This window comes from Hemicordylus capensis, chromosome 5 (genome assembly GCF_027244095.1).
Source record: "Hemicordylus capensis ecotype Gifberg chromosome 5, rHemCap1.1.pri, whole genome shotgun sequence".
In the NCBI taxonomy this organism is placed as follows: domain Eukaryota; kingdom Metazoa; phylum Chordata; class Lepidosauria; order Squamata; family Cordylidae; genus Hemicordylus; species Hemicordylus capensis.
Genome location: NC_069661.1, coordinates 117263111 through 117282953, shown reverse-complemented (window position 1 = coordinate 117282953; position 19843 = coordinate 117263111). Strand labels below are relative to the sequence as shown.

The following is a 19843-nucleotide window of genomic DNA, read 5'->3' as shown; positions in this document are numbered from 1 at the left end:
ATGAAAGCCTCAATTTTTTGCAAATATCACTAACCTCCAACTTCAGAGATCTACATAGTAAGGTAGCTTTTTCTACAACAAACCACTAAACAAGTAAATCCTCACATGATAATAACCCTGAAGATTAATTTACCAACTCTGATGGAAGCAAGCTGTAAGATATATATTAGTTAGCTGGTATTGTCAATGTTTCCGTGTAGGGTTGCAGTTAGCTGTTCAGCACCAGTTTAAGAAACTATCTCTTGATGCTGCTTGTTCCCTAGTCATCTGCTGTCCCATCTCCAGTTACTCTTTTGGGATAAGAATTTGGAACACAGGTGGTACTGCAGCTCCATGTATGCAGCTGGATGACCTCAAAGCATTAAAGTCTATTCTAGTTATTGCCACCATCTTGCAAAATGTATATGTTTAAAAAGAATGAAATTTTTTAAAATAATGAAGTCACATAATCTCCTTCGTTATGAACCTATCCACAAGTATGGATCTTCAACGAGAAACCGCTCTATGTTCTACTGCCAGCTGAGATCTGACAGATGGATACGCCAGACAAGACTTCTCAATGGCGAGTCACACCTTTAGAACGCTTTGCGCCTTGAAGTCTCCATTTGACTTCCTCCCTATTTGCCTTTAGAACCAAGTTGACTGTTACTGTTTCAATATGCTTTTGACCTAGAAAGCAACTTTAAAGTTTTATCTTATGTGGTGTCGTATGGCTTTGATACTCTTCCTGCTATGTGTTACATTTGCTAATTGATGTTTTATTTGCAAATAAGATTTTTAAAAGATAGTTCCGTTGAGGGTCTTGCACAATTCCCTGATCATTTTGGTTGCCCTTTGATTGTGGCTAGGATCCAAAGAACTGCACACAACTAGCTCCTTGCACCCAAGGAAAGTTTGGACTAGTGTTTCTTGAACAGCACAGCATGGTGCTTTCAAAGGTAGTTTTGTGGTGTTGGTTATATTTATTTTAATAGTAGTAGTGTTCCTTTTTGTTCTCATTTGGATGAAACTATCCATTTCTGAAGGATACCGCCTCACCTTTTATTGTATCTTTGATTCTACTTGTTAGCCATACTAACATCTTGGACTTGGCGTACCTTTCCTACTTTATGGTATATATTCTACCTGAGCTTCTATTATTGTGACTGTTAAATAACCTCCAAGCATTCTGGAGAGAGATTTGGCCTTTTTGACTTTCTGTTTGTCCTCTTCACCAGTCTCCTCATTTTAAATAAGTTTTATCTTATGTTAGACTTCTGTCTGATCCAGCAGGGCTGTTCTTATGTACGCAGCTTCTGTTGGCTTTCCTCCAGGAGCCAGTTTTAAAACTGCCCTGCAAGCGTTTTGATGCTCAGCACCAGCAATATGTTCTGTTTCAGTTCAAGTGGAGCCCATCCCTTTGGTATAGCTTTGGCTTGTCCCAAAATGTTCTCCAGTACCTAAGAAATCAAAATACATCGTCCCAAAACCACAATCTTATTCACATAGTGAGACCCCCTCAGCTCCATCTTTCTAGCTGACTCTGGACAGGGAACAGATAGAATTTTTAAAAATACTACCATAGTGGTCATAGATTTCAATATTCTATCTAGCAAGGTACATTTGGCTTCCAGGATTGCCTGACTAGTTTTCAAACGTCATTAGTGCCAACATGCATCACAAAAATATGTTGCTCACCTGTAACTGATGATCTGGAAGAGATCCGTCGACATCCATAAGCAGGGATGTGCGAACCAGTTCTATGGTTCAGAGGTTCGGTTCATGGGTTCGGGGTCGAACCAAACCCCCCCCCAGTTCCATCTGGACTGGGAACAAACACACCCCTCCCCAGTTTGTGGGGAAACCCCCCCCCCAGAATTTTTGGGTTTTTTTTTAACCTTTTCTTCCCTCCAGGGGAGTTCTTTGGGGCAGTGGTGGTGGTGGGGTACGTGGAGGTTCACCCTCCCCCACCAGTCTCCGAAATCGGCCTCTGTGAGACCTAGCATGGGAAAACAATCACCCACAAAAAATTCACAACCCCACCCCCAAGACCAAACTGAACCAGGGGGGTTTGAGGGGTGCCGGACCGAAATGGTCCAGTCAGGTTCAAGTGCAGTTCTGACTCGAACCAAACCGGGCCAGCCGGTTCCGTGCACATCCCTATACATAAGTATGGGGTACTGCTCCTGCGCAGGGACCATGTGGTACCCATGCCGCAGCTTGTTGAGGCATCCAAGCATCACCCCCATGCCAACAGCGTGCTATTTAAAGGCAGGCTGGACGCCACGTTTGTGGAGGACTGCCATGGAGGATGACCATCCAGGTACACAGGTGAGTTCATCAATGTTGTCGGAAGAAGTAACGGCCTGCACACAAACACGTACGCATGTAGCAGAGCACTACTGCAGAGGGGTAGTTCGGGAGGGTCTTATGGATGTCAACAGATCTCTTCCAGACCATCAGTTACAGGTGAGCAACCTGTTTATCTGGATCGAGATCCATTGAGATCCATAAGTATGGGTGCTTAGCAAGCTCCCAATGGAGGAGGGTGTAGTAGTGATTATTGTAACACCCTTTTAAGAACACTTCTCCCAAATTTAGCCTTGGCAGCAGAGTGCACATCTATGGCGTAGTGCTTTATAAAGGGTAACTCTGTGGACCATGTAACCGCTTTGCAGATGTCCGGAAAAGACACCCGAGAACTGTGCAGCTGAAGAAGCGTATATCTGAGTGGAATGGGCCTTGATAGCTTCTGGAGGGGTCTTGCCTTGCAACTTGTAGGTGAACATGATGAGCTCGACCAACCAGTTCGATAATCTTTGTCTTGAAATGAAGGCGCCCCCTGGCAGTGCCTTTGTAGACTATGAAGAGGCAGATGGAAGACCTGAAATCCTTAGTCTGTGCCAGATAGAACAGGAGCGCTCTGTGCACATCCAGGAAGTGCACGGAGCGTTCTAGAGAGGTCGTTGGGTCTCTGAATAATGTTGGTAGGATGATGTCCTGATTTAGGTGGAAGTTGGCAAAAAGTTGGAGTCTAGACGCATTAGGATTTTATCTGGATAGAATCTTGTATAAGGCGCATCTATTCTTAGAGCTATAAATTCACGTACATGTTTCGCCATTGTAATGGAGATTAAGAAGGCTGTCTTTAGGGAGACAAGCTTTATGGATGCTGCAGCCATAGGCTCAAATGGAGCTTGAGTAAGTGATTAAAGCACCAAGGACATCTCCTTGGTGCTTTAATCACTTACTCAAGGGTTCCACTGGGGCTCGAGTAGGCAGGTAGGCATTTGAGAGCCCTTTCAGGAAGGCTTTACTTTCTGGATGTGAGAATAGAGTTTTGCCATCACATCCCGGGTGTTTTGATGAGAGGGCAGCTAAATGGACTTTCAAAGAGACATTGGCCAAACCTTGAGTCTCCAGCATAGTCAGATAAAGGAGTACTTCTCAGACAGATGCTCACCTTGGTAGGAAACCATGGGATCTAGCATAGGCTTTGAATCTAAGCCACTTTCCCAAGTAGCTACGCCTGGTAGAGGCTTTCCTCTGGCTGAGTAGAATGTGGTTTAGATTCGCCAAGCAGTCAGAAGGAGAGTAGCGACGTCCAGGTGGAGGACGTGTCCGTCGTCCTTGGACAGGAGGTCCAGAACTCGAGGAAGATGATTATAACGATTCTCTGACAGTTTGAGAAGCTGTGGAAACCATGGTAGTCTGGGCCACCAAGGTGTCACGAGAATGCAAGGTGTTGGTGTGGTCAGGAGACAAGCTGCCACTTGGCCAATTATTGGTTGAGGAGGGAACATGTAGTGTGTTTCCTGGAACCAATCCAGCTGGAAAGCATCCCCTAGGGATTGTGGGTCGTGTCCTGCTCTCAAGCAGAAGCGGGTGCACTTTGTGTCTGAGGAGGTCGTGAATAGGTCTATGGATGGTTCCATCCAGTGGTCAAAGAGGGGCACTATGTACTCCATCTTGAGTGCCCATTCATGCTGACAGTCCTGTAGAAATACTCGACGGAGGTCGACTGCTAGGACATTCTCCAGGCCCTTGATGTGGATTGCTACTGGAGAGACATGGTGCCGGATACACCAGTGCCATAGTTGAACACCTAGGGCACACAAGCTTCGAGACACAGTCCCTCCCCAGCGATTGATATAAGTTTGGGCTGTTGTATTGTCCAGTTTTACCTGTACAACCATGTTCTGTATCAGAGGCAAGATGGCCTGTAGTACCTGGAAGACAGCTAGCAACTCCAGGAAGTTGATATGCAACTGGGCCTGGTGTGCGGACCATTTCTCTTGAATTTGCTGACCTCTGCAATGGGCGCCCCAGCCCAATAGAGATGCATCCGTTGTTAGTCAAACTGACGGAGAAGATGTCTGGAACGGGACTCCGTCCAGGAGATTTCTGCAGTCTGACCACCATGATAGTGATTGTAGAATTTGTGGTGGCAGATCTAGACATTTCCATTGACTGTCTGTGTTGGGATGGAAAACTGACAGAAACCATAGTTGCAGTTTTCTCATTTTCAGTCGCGCATAACATATCACTGTATTGCAGGAAGCCATCAGGCCGAGGAGGCGTTGTATTAATTGAGCTGGCTGTAGCGGATGCTGTTGGAAAGAGATGTACCAGATCTTGGATGCAAATGTATCTGTCCTCTGGTAAGTATGCTCTTTGGGTTATCGTGTCCAGTACTGTCCCTATGAAAGTAGTCACATGTACCGATTCCAGACAGGATCTCTTCCAATTGACCCGGATGCCCAGGTTCTGGAGAAAAGCTAACACACATTCGATCTGCGAAAGTAACTCTCCTCTGTTTTTGGAGTTCAGAAGCCAGTCGTCCAAATAAGAGTAAATAGTAATGCCCTGGTTCTCAGATGGGCAATCATAACCGTCCAGCATCTGGTAAAGACCCTCGGGGCGGTGGAAAGTCTGAAGGGCAAGACATTGTATTGGTACACTTGTTGGCCTACAGTAAAGTGTAGGTATTTCCTGTGCTGTTCTCTGATGCTGATGTGGAAGTAGGTGTCTTTTAGATCCAGCGTAGCAAGCCACTTTTCTCCATGGGGGAGTATCTCTTGCAACGAAATCATCCGGAACTTCCTGACACTGTTTAGCTTGTTCAGGTGGCAGAGGTCCATAATGGCCCCATCCCACTTTGGGATCTGAAAGTAGCGGGAGTAGAACCCTTCCCGCCTGTGCGCCCATGGCACCAGGGTGATTGCACCCTTCTTCAACAGTTCTTCCACTTCGTCCTGTAACACTATGGATGGTGGAGTGAACTTTATTCCCGTAAAGTGAGGGGTCGTTCTGAACTCTATGGCGTATCCTGAGGATACGAATTTCAGGACCCAGTGGTCCAATGTTATGCAGTGCCATGCAGGGTCATGGCTTGCCAGCTTGATGGTATTGCGTGGCAATACTGGGATGTTGGTGGAATCCGCTTGTCCAGATGTTAAGGCCTCTGCAGGCAGGAATGGGGAGAAGAGTAGTGCCAGTGGGCAGTACCATCTATCAAAGGTGCTTCTGAGAACCCGGTTGCTTGTTACAGTGCGACAGAGACGCCTTGGCTTTGCCTTGATGGGGCATTTATTATAGGGGTGATACTGCCTCCTAAAATCATGGCGATCTTGTTGCCTGAAGGAAGTTTGTTGGAGTACGTACGGTACCTCGTACTATAGGTAGAGGTTGACGCCAGGGAAGTAAACATCTTAGCCGTGAATTTCGACTTCTTAAGTTGTTCCATTGTGGCATCTGTACAATCACTGAACAGTCCAGTGCCATCTAAGGCCAGCCCTCGATCTTTCCTTTCATATCAGCCTGGAGATTGGTGAATCTCAGCCATGCATGTATGCGGAGGGTCACAGCAGCGGTTAGAGAGCGGGACTCTGATTCTGCAAGGTGCTTCACGATGCTTAACTGCTGCCTAGTTAGGTCAGCAGGTTTTTCAAGAGTCTGTTGAAACTTTCTCTTAAAGTCTTCAGAGGATAGGGTGTCCAGGTCACCCTGAAGAGATTCCCAGAGGCCATGATTATATTTGGCCGTACAGGTTGAATAATTTGCCACCTTAATTGATAGGCACAAGGCGGAGTAAATTTTTCTCCCTAACAAGTCCAATTTCCATTCTTCTTTTTCAGGTGGAGCTGTGTGGCGCCTTCTGGATTTGGAGGAAGAAGTGCAATCAACAAGAGAATTTGGAGCTGGATGCTTCAATAGGTAAGTATTATCCTTCTCTTGGATGTGGTACAGACTCTCCAGTCTCTTGGACGTAGGAGTGGATGTGTGGAGTACTTCCCAGGCACACTTGGCTGCCCTGGTGACCACTGGGAGCATGGGCAAGGCCATGGGCTGAGTGGATTATGCCTTGGCCATAAAGTTGTAAACCAGGTTGTCTATTGTATAAAACCCCAACCATAAGTCCAAACATAGTGCCTCTGACATGGCATGTACATATTTATGGTTAGCTTTCATTTCCTCATTTGGAGAAACATAAGTAGGTGGGGGCACATCAGTGGAGGGATCCACCAAGCTGTCTACATCTTCTGGGTCCGATTCAAAGTCGGAGGAACCATAATGTTCAGAGGCTGATGCAGTTGGAGAAGAGGGAACACATGTTTGAGTTTCCACGGTGGTGTGTTGTGAAGGAGGCAAAGCCCCTGTCTGGGTACTGATAGAGCGCAAGGAAGGAGAAGTAGTTTGCATGGCTTGTTGTGCAGTCGGCAAAGTCTGCGATGCTTTGGAAATAGAGGAAACCGCCTGGCTCTTGGAGGTCATCTGAGCCAAGGTGGATACTGATAGGGAAGACATCAGAGGAATATAGGGTCTCCAGGACCTTGTTGGTTCGTAGTCACATGGTGCAGCCGGGGAGCACCTGCCCATAACAGTTACCGCTGCGGCGGTGGTTGAAGGGGGCACATGCATAAAACCGCAAGTGTGCCAAGGCATAGGTTCACGTAGGTGTTCAGCAGCTAGGGTGGACACCAGAGGTGGAGCAGAGGTGGTTCCCTTCTCAACATCCGCAAGAAGGAAACCCTTAAAGATCGAAGTCGACGGAGTTCTCGAAGAAGAGTCCAATATTGAAAGTAGATTCTGTGCCAAGGATGGGTCGAGGGCAGCATTGGTGTTAGTATCCGCCTCGTCCTTGTCAACATTGAAGGTCGGTAATGATGACTGGCACCAAGGAGACACTTGCATTGACATCGAAAGCACGGAAATATGCAGCGTCGACGATGGAGGGACAGTCTGTCGAACTGTCAGCATCGATGGTGCTGAAGATGAGACTGGAGTCGGTGCCGGAGATAAGGAATGGGCCCTCGATATCGAATGCATCGGTATCGACGGATGAATGGCCTGTAGACATTGAACCGCAGTTGCTGCTGACGTGTCGAGAGTGAGTTTCAATGCCCAAGACGGAAACAGTGTCAAGAGACGACGCTGGATCGTCAAAGGTGATGGAGTATGCTCTTGCGTTAGACAGATAGTCTTTTGTCGTTTTGTCTGAAGTGTCGAGGGAGCCTTGGAAACATGACGCTTTGCTGCCTTCAAGGTTCCCGGTATTGAGACAGTGTCTTGAGCATTGGTCGTCAACGTCAAATGCTTTGCTGTCTTTGATGTCGAGGGAGAAGATCTCAACGCTGAGGTCGACACTGAAGGTTCATGGTGTGTTGACGACATCAAGGTAGACATTTTCAATTTATAATTAATTAACATTGATGTGGGTGTTGAAGTCGATTTCAAGGACTTTGACCAATGTGGAGTCGATAATGATGGTGAAGCTGAGGCTGACTTTGGCGAATTTTCGATGTCAAGGTCAACGGGCGTGGCTTGCCAAGTGTCAAAGGGCTTAAAACCTCATCGCAAATGGCAGCCCGAAGACAAACTGCCCGATTTTTACGAGTTTGCTTGGAAAATGATAAACAAATTTTACAAGAGGACACATTGTGTTCCTCACCCAAGCAGATAAGGCACAAATCAAGGAGGTCCTTAGAGGGGAGTTTGGCCTTACAACCCTCACACCTCTTGAAGGACTTTTTCTCCTCAGCCATCTCGTGACGCAAAGAAGGGTGGTTAGGTCCGTTCCATGGGTCAAAAGCCAGTCGAAGTCCGTCAGCCAAGCCAAGTAAAAAAAGACACCAAACGTACTTCGTCAACCATAAAAATTGACATACTAAAATATCCATCCTTTTTTGTTTTCGTTTTTTTAAGAAAGAAAATCCGATGAACTTATTGAGGAACATCCAACAATAGGAGTGACAGAGCGAGGTCCAAACGTGATGGTGGTTGGAAAAGAACTGAGGAACATGGCGTCCAGCCCGCCTTTAAATAGCACGTTGTCGGCATGGGGGTGGGGCTTGGATGCCTTAACAAGCTGCGGCATGGCTACCATATGGTCCCTGCACAGGCGCAGAACCCCATACTTATGGATCTCGATCCAGATCCACATCACTATCCTCCCCAGTACGAACCATATGATTTGTGACATCCACAACCCACTACTGTATGCTCACAATCAGGATACCCCACCCCTTGGCAGGAGTATCCTCAGCATGGCAGAATATGAGACTGTCACCTAAGCAGCAAGTCCCTTCTAAAGGATCATTTCTCTTTTCATTGAAAAGACATTTTCCCTCAAGACCCTTATTCTCTGTCAGATAAGCTATCAGCCTCTATCACGTTCTAAAAATGTCATCCAAAAATCTCTGACTCTCTCAGCTTCTACCTTGGCTTCAAGGGAACAAATTTGTTCATTGAGAGCCAAGAGCTCACTACATCAAGTACACATTGACTTCTGCCCAACAGGTATGTAGTCATACATGTGACACTCTATGAAAAACAATGGATAGAACCCACTTCCTTCTAGGATTTCTATCTTCATAACCAGTAATTGTTTGGGAGTTATTTAGCTTTTTTACATGGAAAGCTAAGATTTCTAAGGGAAAGATTCAAAGATTACAAAGGGAGCTAAGTTTTTAAGAGGGGAATGGGAATTAGTGCCCTGACCTCCTCATCTCATTGCTAAACTTGCACAGATGCTTAACATGCCTGGCTGCTTTCTGTTATCTTTGATGCTTTGGATACTTTGGCATTGGGGCTCCCTCATGCATGTAGAGCTGGTTCCCTTGTAAGTTAGCTCTATAGGTTTGGCTAACTCTGCTCACTTTCCTCTAATGACTAATTAGAATGCAATGGTCCATTTTTATAGTCCCCATTCCAGAAGAATGGAGAGTAAATTGTGCAACTACTACATAATGCTGGGTTAAATAAAAAACTTCACTGCTGGTGATTTTCTCTTTTGCCTTTGTAGAGAAGCAACTGCCCAGAAGAAGGTTTGGCTTGGGGCATGACTAATACGCAGTCCTCTTCTGTTGCCTCTCCAGTTATCACAGTGAGGGCTGTATTTGGGCTGCAACTAGAAGGAGAAGGAAATTGCCTCTTTCAGACATACCGTTTTCTAAGCCCCAAGTGACTCATACAGTTCTAGTGCTGAGAAATTCTTCTGGTTCCCTGTACAGACATTTTGCAGTCCTGGCATCATAGCAATCTAATTACATTTCTAAGCTGTAATTTTGAATAAATGTTTTAGCTGATGCAGAAGATAGAAGAGATTCATCTGTTTCTTTTGTCCAATTCCTACAATATTTTGATAGAAGTGGTGAGTAGAATGAGGTGTGCATCCAGTCAAACATACAAACTTTAATCTCAGCAGCTAGGTTCCAGGTCCCACTAATAGCAATCTATTCATTTCCCCAGTTTTGAACACAATTCTTTTGCTTGCAATTGACTCATGCATTTATTAATTATGTTTTATATTTAAATAATTATTAAATAATACCAGTGCTAAAATCACAACCATTTTAAAAAATCTTATACAGTACTAAAATCATCATTACAAAAATCAGTCTATGGTGGTTAAATTGTATTGGGACCGGGATCTGTAACTGACTTTCCTAGCTTGGGGAAAACAGTCCCACAAAGTAAAATCCACAACAATACCTCACAATATCCCATAGCAGAATAATAGAAAATAATACATAATGGATGCATTCGTGAAGATAGGTCTTAATGGCTATTACATGAAACTTGCATTTTCAGAGACAATAAATCTCTGATGATAAAATGCTGGGGGGGGGAAACAAACAGAATTTAGTGAACTACTTGTGACAGTCCAAAGGAAAATCTGGTGGACACCGAACTAGATGATCTGAGCAAGTAAACAATGATTTATGTGGTTAAATTTTACATAGAGATGAACTTTTACATAGGGTATCCCTCATCAAACAAAAAGTATATCACAGGATTGTATGCAGTGCTGTCCCTAGTGGGGTGCGGGGCTGGGGGCGAATCAGCATGTGCGGGGCCTCCTTAACATTTTATATCATTACAGAATCATACTGATTGATGACATACAGTGTAAATAGTGTGAGTGAGGTTTTTGGACATGTCCAACCAGCCTGGACATATAATGCATTTCTAAAGAAATAAAAATAAAAAGCACAACACGTGCTTCACAGTTCTCAGACTTTCTGGGTTGCAAATCAACTTGAGCATAGTAAATAAGTGAGTAAATATTAAAACAGGTTGCTTACCTGTAACTTATGATCTGGATGTGATCCGTTGTATTCATAAGAACTGGGTTTCTGCGCCTGCGCAGAGACCTCCCGGGCTGACTAGCTAGCTCCTCTTCGCGCCCCGCCCGTCTGCACGTGCCTTGCAGATTCCATTGGAATTGACGGTTGGGGCGCCTCTCCTTCAGATTTCTCGCAGACCGCCATATAAGTGACGATCCGCACACCAGCATCCACTAGTCCATGCACTCTGCAGCGGGGCCGGCTGGGAGGGACTTATGAATACAACGGATCACATCCAGATCATAAGTTACAGGTAAGCAACCTGTTTATCTGGATTGTGATCCATTGTATCCATAAGAACTGGGTGTTTAGCAAGCTACCCCATAAGCAGGCGGGTGCAGATGACCCCCAGCTATGCCAACACACGTTTCAACACTGATCTTCCAAAATTCACCTCCCTAGCCATCCGCAGATCCAGAGCATAATGCTTTACGAATGGTAGATGTGATGACCATGTTGCCGCCAGGCAAACATCTGCCATTTTAATGCCTGACAGATGTGCCGCAGACGTTGCGTAGGCCCTAGTAGAGTGAGCCCGAACCGTCTTCGGCAGTGTTATCTTCTGGCTTTTATAGGCGAGGAAAATAAGCTCCACTAGCCAGTGAGCAAGTCTCTGGCGAGAGATTGGACGGCCTTTGCTACGCCCCCAGAAGGAGAGAAAAAGCTTTTTACTCTTCCTAAAGTCATGAGTTCTCTCCAAATAATATAGGAGTGATCTACGCACGTCCAACATGTGGAGGGCCTTCTCTAAGTCCGTCTCCGGACTACTGAAAAAAGTTGGCAGCACTATGTCTTGATTTAGGTGGAATTCCGTTACCACCTTTGGCAGGAATCTTGGATCGAGACGCATCACAACCTTGTGGGGATAGAATTGAGTGTAGGGTCTATCCATCCGCAGGGCCGTCATCTCGCTCACTCTCTTAGCAGATGTAATGGCTACCAGGAATGCAACCTTCAAGGTCAGAAACTTTAGTGGAACAGTCGCCAGTGGCTCAAACGGTGCCTCCGTTAGGGCAGAGAGCACTAAGGACAGACTCCATTGCTCCATTGGGCTGCGCACAGGTGGGTAGAGGTTATTAACACCCTTCAGGAAACGTTTACATTCCAGGTGGGAGAAAACCGTGGATCCATCCCATCCCCTGTGCTTTGACGAGATTGCAGCCAAATGCAGCTTAATGGAGACATTCGCCAATCCACTCAGTTTGAGCGATGTCAGGTAACATAGCACATCCCGTGGGTTCGCACGCAATGGCGTGACACTCTTCCCCTTCATATACATCTTGAAGCGGTTCCACTTGCAGGCATAACTGCGTCTTGTTGACGCACGCCTACTATTCAGCAAGATGTTGTTTAATAGTTGATTCTCCAAGCGGTCAGCTTGAGAGAGTGCACATCGGGGTGTAACACCTTTCCGTGTTCTTTGTAAAAGGTTTGGAGCCTTGGGGAACTTGTGGAACACCGAATGAGACATTCCCAGAAGTGCGGCAAACCACGGTTGGCGCGGCCACCAAGGAGCCAGAAGTATGCATTTCGTTTGGTCCCGCAATATCTGCGCAACCACACGACCCATTAACGGCAGCGGGGGGAAAAGATATAACAGCCCCGTCTTCCAGGCCCGTTGAAAAGCATCCCCCAGGGACCCTTGGCCTATGCCCGCACGCGAACAATAATTGACACACTTTTTGTTGGCAACCGTGGCAAATAAGTCTATCGATGGGACCCCCCAGATCTCGAACACCCTGTCGAGATACATCGGGTTGATTTCCCACTCGTGTCCCTGGTTGAAACTGATGTCCCTGCTGAGCCTGTCGGCCAAGCAGTTGTTTGTCTACACCCTTTATGTGTATTGCCACCGGGTGAATCGAATGTCGAATGCACCAGTCCCATATTTTTCTCGCAAGTAGGCAAAGAAACAGTGACACTGTTCCCCCTTGATGGTTGAGGTAGGCAATCGCCGTCATGTTGTCTAACTCCAGCTGTACTGCTTGTCCCGTTATCATAGGTTCGAATGCCCTTAGGCCCTGGAACACAGCCAACAGCTCCAAGTAATTTATATGTTGAAGTCTCTGCAACTGGGTCCATGTCCCCTGCACGCATACGCTGGCGCAATGCGCACCCCAGCCCGTCATCGAGGCATCTGTCGTTATCCGGGAGGTGGGCTCCTTGGACACAAACTTGACTCCTTTGCCCAAATTGCCCATGTCTAGCCACCACCCTAGGCTGGCGAGGACATGTCGTGGTAATGTCAAGTGTATGTTCTGGCCATCCACATTGGGGCGAAAGTTGTGGAGAAACCAATGCTGCAGTGTGCGCATGCGGAGGCGCGTGTGCGACACTGTTGCGGTGCATGATGCCATCAAACCCAACATCCGCTGGATTTGAACTGCTGGCTGCCGTGGAGTCCTCTGAAAGTGACGTATGAGTTCGTGCATTTGGGTAATTCTTTCCGCAGGTAAGAATGCCCTGGCCAATTCCAAGTCCAGCACCACTCCGATGAAGTTCACTCAAGTCATGGGTTCGAGTATCGACTTCTTCCGATTCACATTGATGCCGAGGCACTCCAATAAGGCTAGCAGCATCTGCACTTGGCGGATAAGTAAACTCCTGTCGTGGCTCACCACGAGCCAATCGTCTAAATACCGATACAGCCTCAAGCCCTGAGTTCGTAGGTGGGCTACAACCACCGCCATCACCTTTGTGAACACTCTGGGCGCAGTAGAAAGTCCAAATGGAAGCACCACATATTGATAAATCTGTGCCCCCACTGTAAACCGGAGGTACTTGCGGTGACTCTCCTGGATCCCGATATGAAAATATGCGTCCTTGAGATCCAGAGTAACTGCCCACTGTTCGTTTACCAGCAGAGGCAGGATTCCCTGCAGCGTCACCATTCTGAATTTCTTGGTCCGAATGAAGAGGTTGAGCCCCCTCAGGTCCATTATGGCTCTTATTCCACCGTCTCTCTTTGGTATCTGAAAATACCGGGAATAGAAGCTGGTCAGCCTGTTCGCCCAGTGCACCCGCGTGATCGCCTGTTTCTCCAGCAGCACCTTGACCTCCTCCCGCAACACCTCTGTGGCCGGCGTATAGACCAGTCCAGAGAAGGGAGGCCTTGTCTCGAACTCCAATGCACATCCAGTCTGCACTATTCTTAGTACCCACCAGTCGGATGTTATGTTGTGCCATGCTGGCGCACGGCTTGCCAGTTTGATGTCGATCCTGGCAACTACAGGGCCGATGTAGTGGGTCCTGGATTGTAGCGTTGGACGTAATTGGCTGCTGTAAAACTGATGCAGTGGACGAACAGTCCCGTCAAAAGCTCTTGCTGGAGGCGTCCTTGTTGCCCTGACGAGCTGTTTTTCCTTTTTGTTTTTGGTTAAAGCCCTTACCGCGCTGGTAAGGTCTAAATTGCTTTCGGTATTCTTTGCGGTCCCGATACCGATCACTCTTTCTCTGATAATAAGTGCGGCTCCTTGCAGTTGAGCTGGAACCGCTCGAAGGCACCATAAAGGTGCGGGCCGTGAATTTAGATTTCTTTAACGTCTCCATTGACGTATCCGTGTCCTCATGGAATAAGCCTTTGCCGTCAAATGGCAAGGACTCGACTTTCTCTTTCATGTCTGTCTGCAGGGTTGCTGAGCGAAGCCACGCATGTCTGCGCAAGCTCACTGCAGTCACCATTGCTCTCAATTCCGTCTCTGACAAGTGTTTGAATGCGCTCAGTTGTTGGTGCGTTATTGCCGTTCTTTCGTACACATCATTAAATCTCCATTGGAAGTCCTCCGGAGATAAAGAGGATGAATCCTGTAAGAGCGCATCCCAAAGTAAATGATTATAGCGTGCCATACACGCCGCATAATTAGCAATACGAATTGCTAAACTGGAGGTGCTATAGAGCTTTCGACCCATAATGTCAATTTTCCTCCCCTCTTTGTCAGCAGGCGTGGAATGACAGTGTCCACTCTTGGTGGATGAAGCGCAACTGACAACCAGGGAGTTCGGTATAGGATGGCGCAACAGGTCTCTCCTTCAGTCACCCTATACAAATTCTCAATGCGCTTGGAAGTCGGACCCCCGACCCCCACTGAGTCCCATGCAACCCTCGCAGCCTTGTCTATCCCAGGAATCATGGTGAGGGCAACAGGATGCAAAGTCTTAGACCGCCTCATCATATTATAGATCGGGTCAGCAACGTCCACATCCGGAGAGCTTACGTCCATGCCCAGGGCTTCAGCGATGTCCCTTATGAGGATATGGTAAGCTTTCAATTCCTCAGTTGGCGAGGTGGATAGCTTTGGTGGCACATCCGAAGGGGGGTCTGACCTACGGCTGATATCATCCCTGTCAGAGGCTGGTCCCGACTCATCGTCCTCACTGTCATCAGAGGGTAAAGATGATGGTTCAGAAGGAGGAGGTGTTGCCTTCCTCTTTCTTTTCCCAGCAGGTTTTTCCGGCATTCTCGTCTGGACCACAGGTAACTGTGGATTCCCTGGAAGGTAAGTTTGAACTTGCGCCAATGGTGCTTGTATAGGTAAGTTCACAGACGCCCCCTGATGCTCTGCATGCGCCTGATCTGATTGCAGCAGCGGCTGAGCAAGTTGTCCAGCCTGCACAAAATTCTGCAGCCCCTGCACTGGTTGCATTTCTACCTGTGCCGCCTTCCAACGCAAGAACTCTGCATAATCATCCGGCACACCATGGCGGAAACCGCAGGAATGAGTTGGCTGCAGCAACGTCATAGAGCACCCGACATCGGTTCGCGGATCCTGGATCACTGCCGGTGTCAGTGAGGCAGTATGAGGCAGAACAGCCAGTTCTCCACCTCCAGGACCCTCGTCTAAGCCTGCCGACAGGAAGCCGCGAAACGTTGCACCCGAGGGGGGTACTCGAACTCGACTCCAGCAGTTCTCTAAGTCCGTCCCCGTGTGTAGCCAGACTCGGAGTCCTCGGCGTCGAGGGGGACTGTGCCGGCGTCAATGCCGGTGACAAAAGATGAGGAATCCTCCTCAATGTCGAAGCCGTTAACACCGACGAAGGAGTGGTGCTCACATTCAAAATCTGCTCTGGAACCGTGGACGCCGACGGAGGAATGGCATACACCGCCTGGGCAGTTATGGGAGGCTCCGATGCCGAGACTTGCAAATGCCTCGACGCCGACACCAGTGTCGATTCCAATGTCGATGCCTGTCCCAGAGTGATTTGGTCCAATCTCGATGTCGACGCTGGTGTCAATGTCGAGACAGAAGTCGATGTCGAAGCCGAAACCATCCTGACCGTCGATACCGAAGGTGTCGATGTCGAGGCTGTAGGGGACTCAGCCGAGTCTACGTCGTAAATCTGTGCTGCTGTCGGTGAGGGAGTTCGATGTCGAGACTCCTCACAATGGCGACCTTCCCTCTCAGAAGCATAACGATCTTTGTCCTTATGCTTCCGTTTTTTGGAAACCTCCTTTGGTTTCTTAAACAGAGTGTCAACAGCGGTTTCAGACTACGTATCAGCAGACCCGCTGGAACCCAATCCCGGGGAGCCTGACGCACCGCACTCCTTCGACATCGAAGCTCCCGATGTCGACCCGGAACTCATCAACGCCGACAGACGAGGAGTTGGCGGTCGAAGTGCCTCCTCGTATAACGCTGCTCGAAGCCTGAGAGCTCTATTTTGTCTAGTCTGTTTTGAAAACGAGCAGCATATCTTACACGCCGCCGTGTTATGATTCTCTCCTAGGCACATCAAACAGGCGTCGTGATAATCAGTCGAAGGCAACTTTGCTCGACACTTTTCACACCGTTTGAAGGTCTTCTTAGCTTCCATTGTCCAATGCCGTTCCGAGTCAAAATCAGTAAACAATCTTAGGAACAAACAAAGCAGAGTCCGTAATCAAGTCCGTTCGCCGATCCGAGTCAAAACCGTCCTGTACAAACTTCGTAGTTAGAATCAGAGTCCCAAAATCAAGTCCGTTGTTCGTTCTGAAGTCAAACCAATTAATCCGTTCAGTAGAAGAATAGTCAAACAGTCCGAAGTCAAAATTTAGATAACAATTGAGGAGCAACAGCCAAGAGGTGTAAGCGCTTTGGCGGTCAAGAGAAAACTGAAGGAGAGGCGCCCCAACCGTCAATTCCAACGGAATCTGCAAGGCACGTGCAGATGGGCGGGGCGCGAAGAGGAGCTAGCTAGTCAGCCCAGGAGGTCTCTGTGCAGGTGCAGAAACCCAGTTCTTATGGATACAATGGATCACAATCCAGATTATATTGTTTGTTCCAGAAGTTTATGTAATTTTCTGCCATGAAACAAACCAGTTATAGGACTTTTTGGATAGGTTTTTTAAAAAAAAAAACCAAAAAATCCAAAAATTTGTCCAATCCACTTCAATTTAAAGATACATATTCCTCCCACCCTGCCCTACATCTCTGCTCAATACCAAAGCCCTAAGGCAAGCCAATCCCTAAACATTCAGAGTGCCGGGGAGGGGGGGAGATAACCACAAAAAGGAAATCACATCATACCTCCATTACTAAGGCTGGGCAGAGGGTCTGCAGAGAGCTCTGGTGCTGGATACTCTCTGCCTACTTCTTTCCTGAGCTTCAGGCTTCAAGGAGGCCTATATGGAGGCCTCTCTTGAAGCCCTGCCCACCCGCCGAACAGCTGCAGCTTTGCCTGGGAGCCTTTCAAGCTGCACACAGACACAGAAGATCAGCTGCGGGGAAAGACAAGTGACTGCAACTGGGGGAGAGAGGGTGGTAGGCTGCACTGCATTTGCCAAGAGTGGGGCCTGTGCCAGCGTGAGACTTGGGGCAATTGCCCCGGTCACCCCACCTTAAGGATGGCCCTGATTGTATGAGCAGAAGCTATTCCAAGATAAACGGCTTCAATTCTGTGTATTATTTTAAACCATAATAGCATTCTGCATTTCAAAAAAAGTGTTATCTTTTCTATATTGGTCACCTTTTAACAAAATACATTGTCCTTATCTTTCTTGAATTTCAGGCCAAGTTCATATATTCACAACAGTCCCTACTTATTGATAGCTCATTCAGTGAGAACTGTATAACCACTTTGCACCATGTCAATATGTTATTATGCCAAGCTTCATATTTAAGTTAGGTCATCAATTTTATGAGTGAAATAACTTGCCACAACTTCTTTTGAAGGTGCTTTTTCTTTGGTCTCTGTTCCTCTTTTTACTACTTTGCATAAATCACTCTCACTACTGATATTATATACAAGTATGGATTGTGTAAATTTGTCTCTGCTATTCATTTCAAATAAGTAAGCAAACATAAAGGTTTTGGACTGTTTTGTAATGAAAAAAATCTTATGACATTGATCATTGTATTCCAGTGCTTTACGGTTTTACTGCTTTTCCATCACATATGAAGTCAGCTTTTAATGACTGACAATGCTAGCAATCCCTAAACCTTGCTTATACATTTCATAAATTGTCACAAGTACATTTTAACATATATTTTCATTTTCTTTTCCACATTTGGAACTAAATTGGCCAGGTAGGGATTTGACTTAGTGCTCACACCTGCAAAGTGAAAACTCAATCCACTCTATTACTCCAACTCCCTGTACTTACATCCAGTATTCAAGAGACTCAGTACACAGTACTGAATGAATTAGGGTTTCAGTTACTAACATTACCAAGTTTAAATAAAAAGTCTGAAATAATATGAGATCAATTATTAAAACCTGAAAAATTGATTTCTTACCCTCTCAAGCAGTTTTATCTATCTCTATCTATCTATCATATTTATATACTGCCTGATATTCGCATCTCTAGGTGGGGTACACAATTTAAAACCACAAATATAAAACAAAGTAAAAACAAAACAATTTCATAGGATAAAAACAAACAGTTTAAAATTAATTTCAGTTAAAAGCCAGAGAAAACCAGTGTATCTTGAGGGTTCTCCTAAAAGCACAGAGAGGAAGATGCTCTTACTTTGACAGGGAGCATATTCCAAAGCCCCGGGGCACCCACAGAGAAGGCCCAGTCCCAAATCGCCTCCAAACAAGTCGGTCATAACCATTACCAGACCTCTCCAGATGTTCTTAATAGGCGGCAGCGTTCATGACAGAGAAGGTGCTCTCATACCTTGGACCCAAGCTACTGAGGGCTTTATAAACAACAACCAGCTTGTAAACATATCGGCAGCAAGTGCAGTTCTATTAAAATCGGTGTTATATGGTCCCTTCGAGTGTTGCAGAGACCAGTCTGGCTGCTGCATTCTGTACCAACCATAGAAGACTATGTACAAAGGCAGCCCCACGTAGAGTATATTACAGTAGTCAAACCGGGAGGTTACCAGCATATGCACCACTATTTTAAGGCCATTTACCTCCACTAGCTGACCTATCAGCCAAAGCTGATAAAAAGCATTCCTGGCCACTGCCTCAACCTGAGAAACCAGAGAGAGTTTTGGATGCAGCAGTACTCTCAAGCTACGTACTTGTTCTTTCTGGGGGAGTGTAACCCCAACAGGCAGTTTTAACCCATCTCTCAGGTCCCGAACTCCCACAGTCAGTACCTCCGTCTTATTTGGATTCAACTTCAGTTTGTAATCCCTCATCCAGACCATTACCACCTCCAAGCAGGCATCTAGGGAAGTTATGCCATTTCCTGATGATGATATGGAGAAATACATTTGGGTGTCATCAGCATATTGACAACACTCTGCACCAGTCCTCTTGATGATCTCTCCCAGTAGTTTTATGTAGATGTTAAAGAGCACTGGAGACAGTATGAAGCCTTGTGCAACTCCATACTTTAATTCTCGCTTTGCAGAGCAACAGTCTACAAGCGATACCATCTGGAATCTACTAGAGAGGTAGGAACGAAACCACTGTAAAACATTGCCACCCAAACCCACCTCCCTCAGGCAACCCAGAAGGATACCCTGGCCGATGGCACAGAAAGCTGCCAAAAGATCCAAAATCATCAGTAGTGTCACACTCTCTCTGTCGATAGCCAATTGGAGATTATCTACCAGGCCAACTAAGGCAGTCTCAACCCCATAGCTTGCTCAAAAGCCAATTTGAAATAGGTCTAGATAATATGTATCATCCAAAACTGACTGGAGCTGAGAGACCACCACCCACTCAATCACCTTGCTCAACCATGGAAGATTGAAAACTATCTGTATTTCTATTTTACCATAAAATAGAAATACTGAAACAGTCTAACAGAAAAAATGATTTAAATATTAAAATAATCTAAGAAAAGGAAACTAGAT

General features: G+C 46.5%; 1 protein-coding gene across 8 annotated transcripts in view; it reads right to left on the bottom strand.

The window, feature by feature from the left end:
* Positions 1 to 19843, bottom strand: part of LCORL (ligand dependent nuclear receptor corepressor like) — a 142978-nt gene that overhangs the window by 56135 nt on the left and 67000 nt on the right. The window lies entirely within an intron of this gene.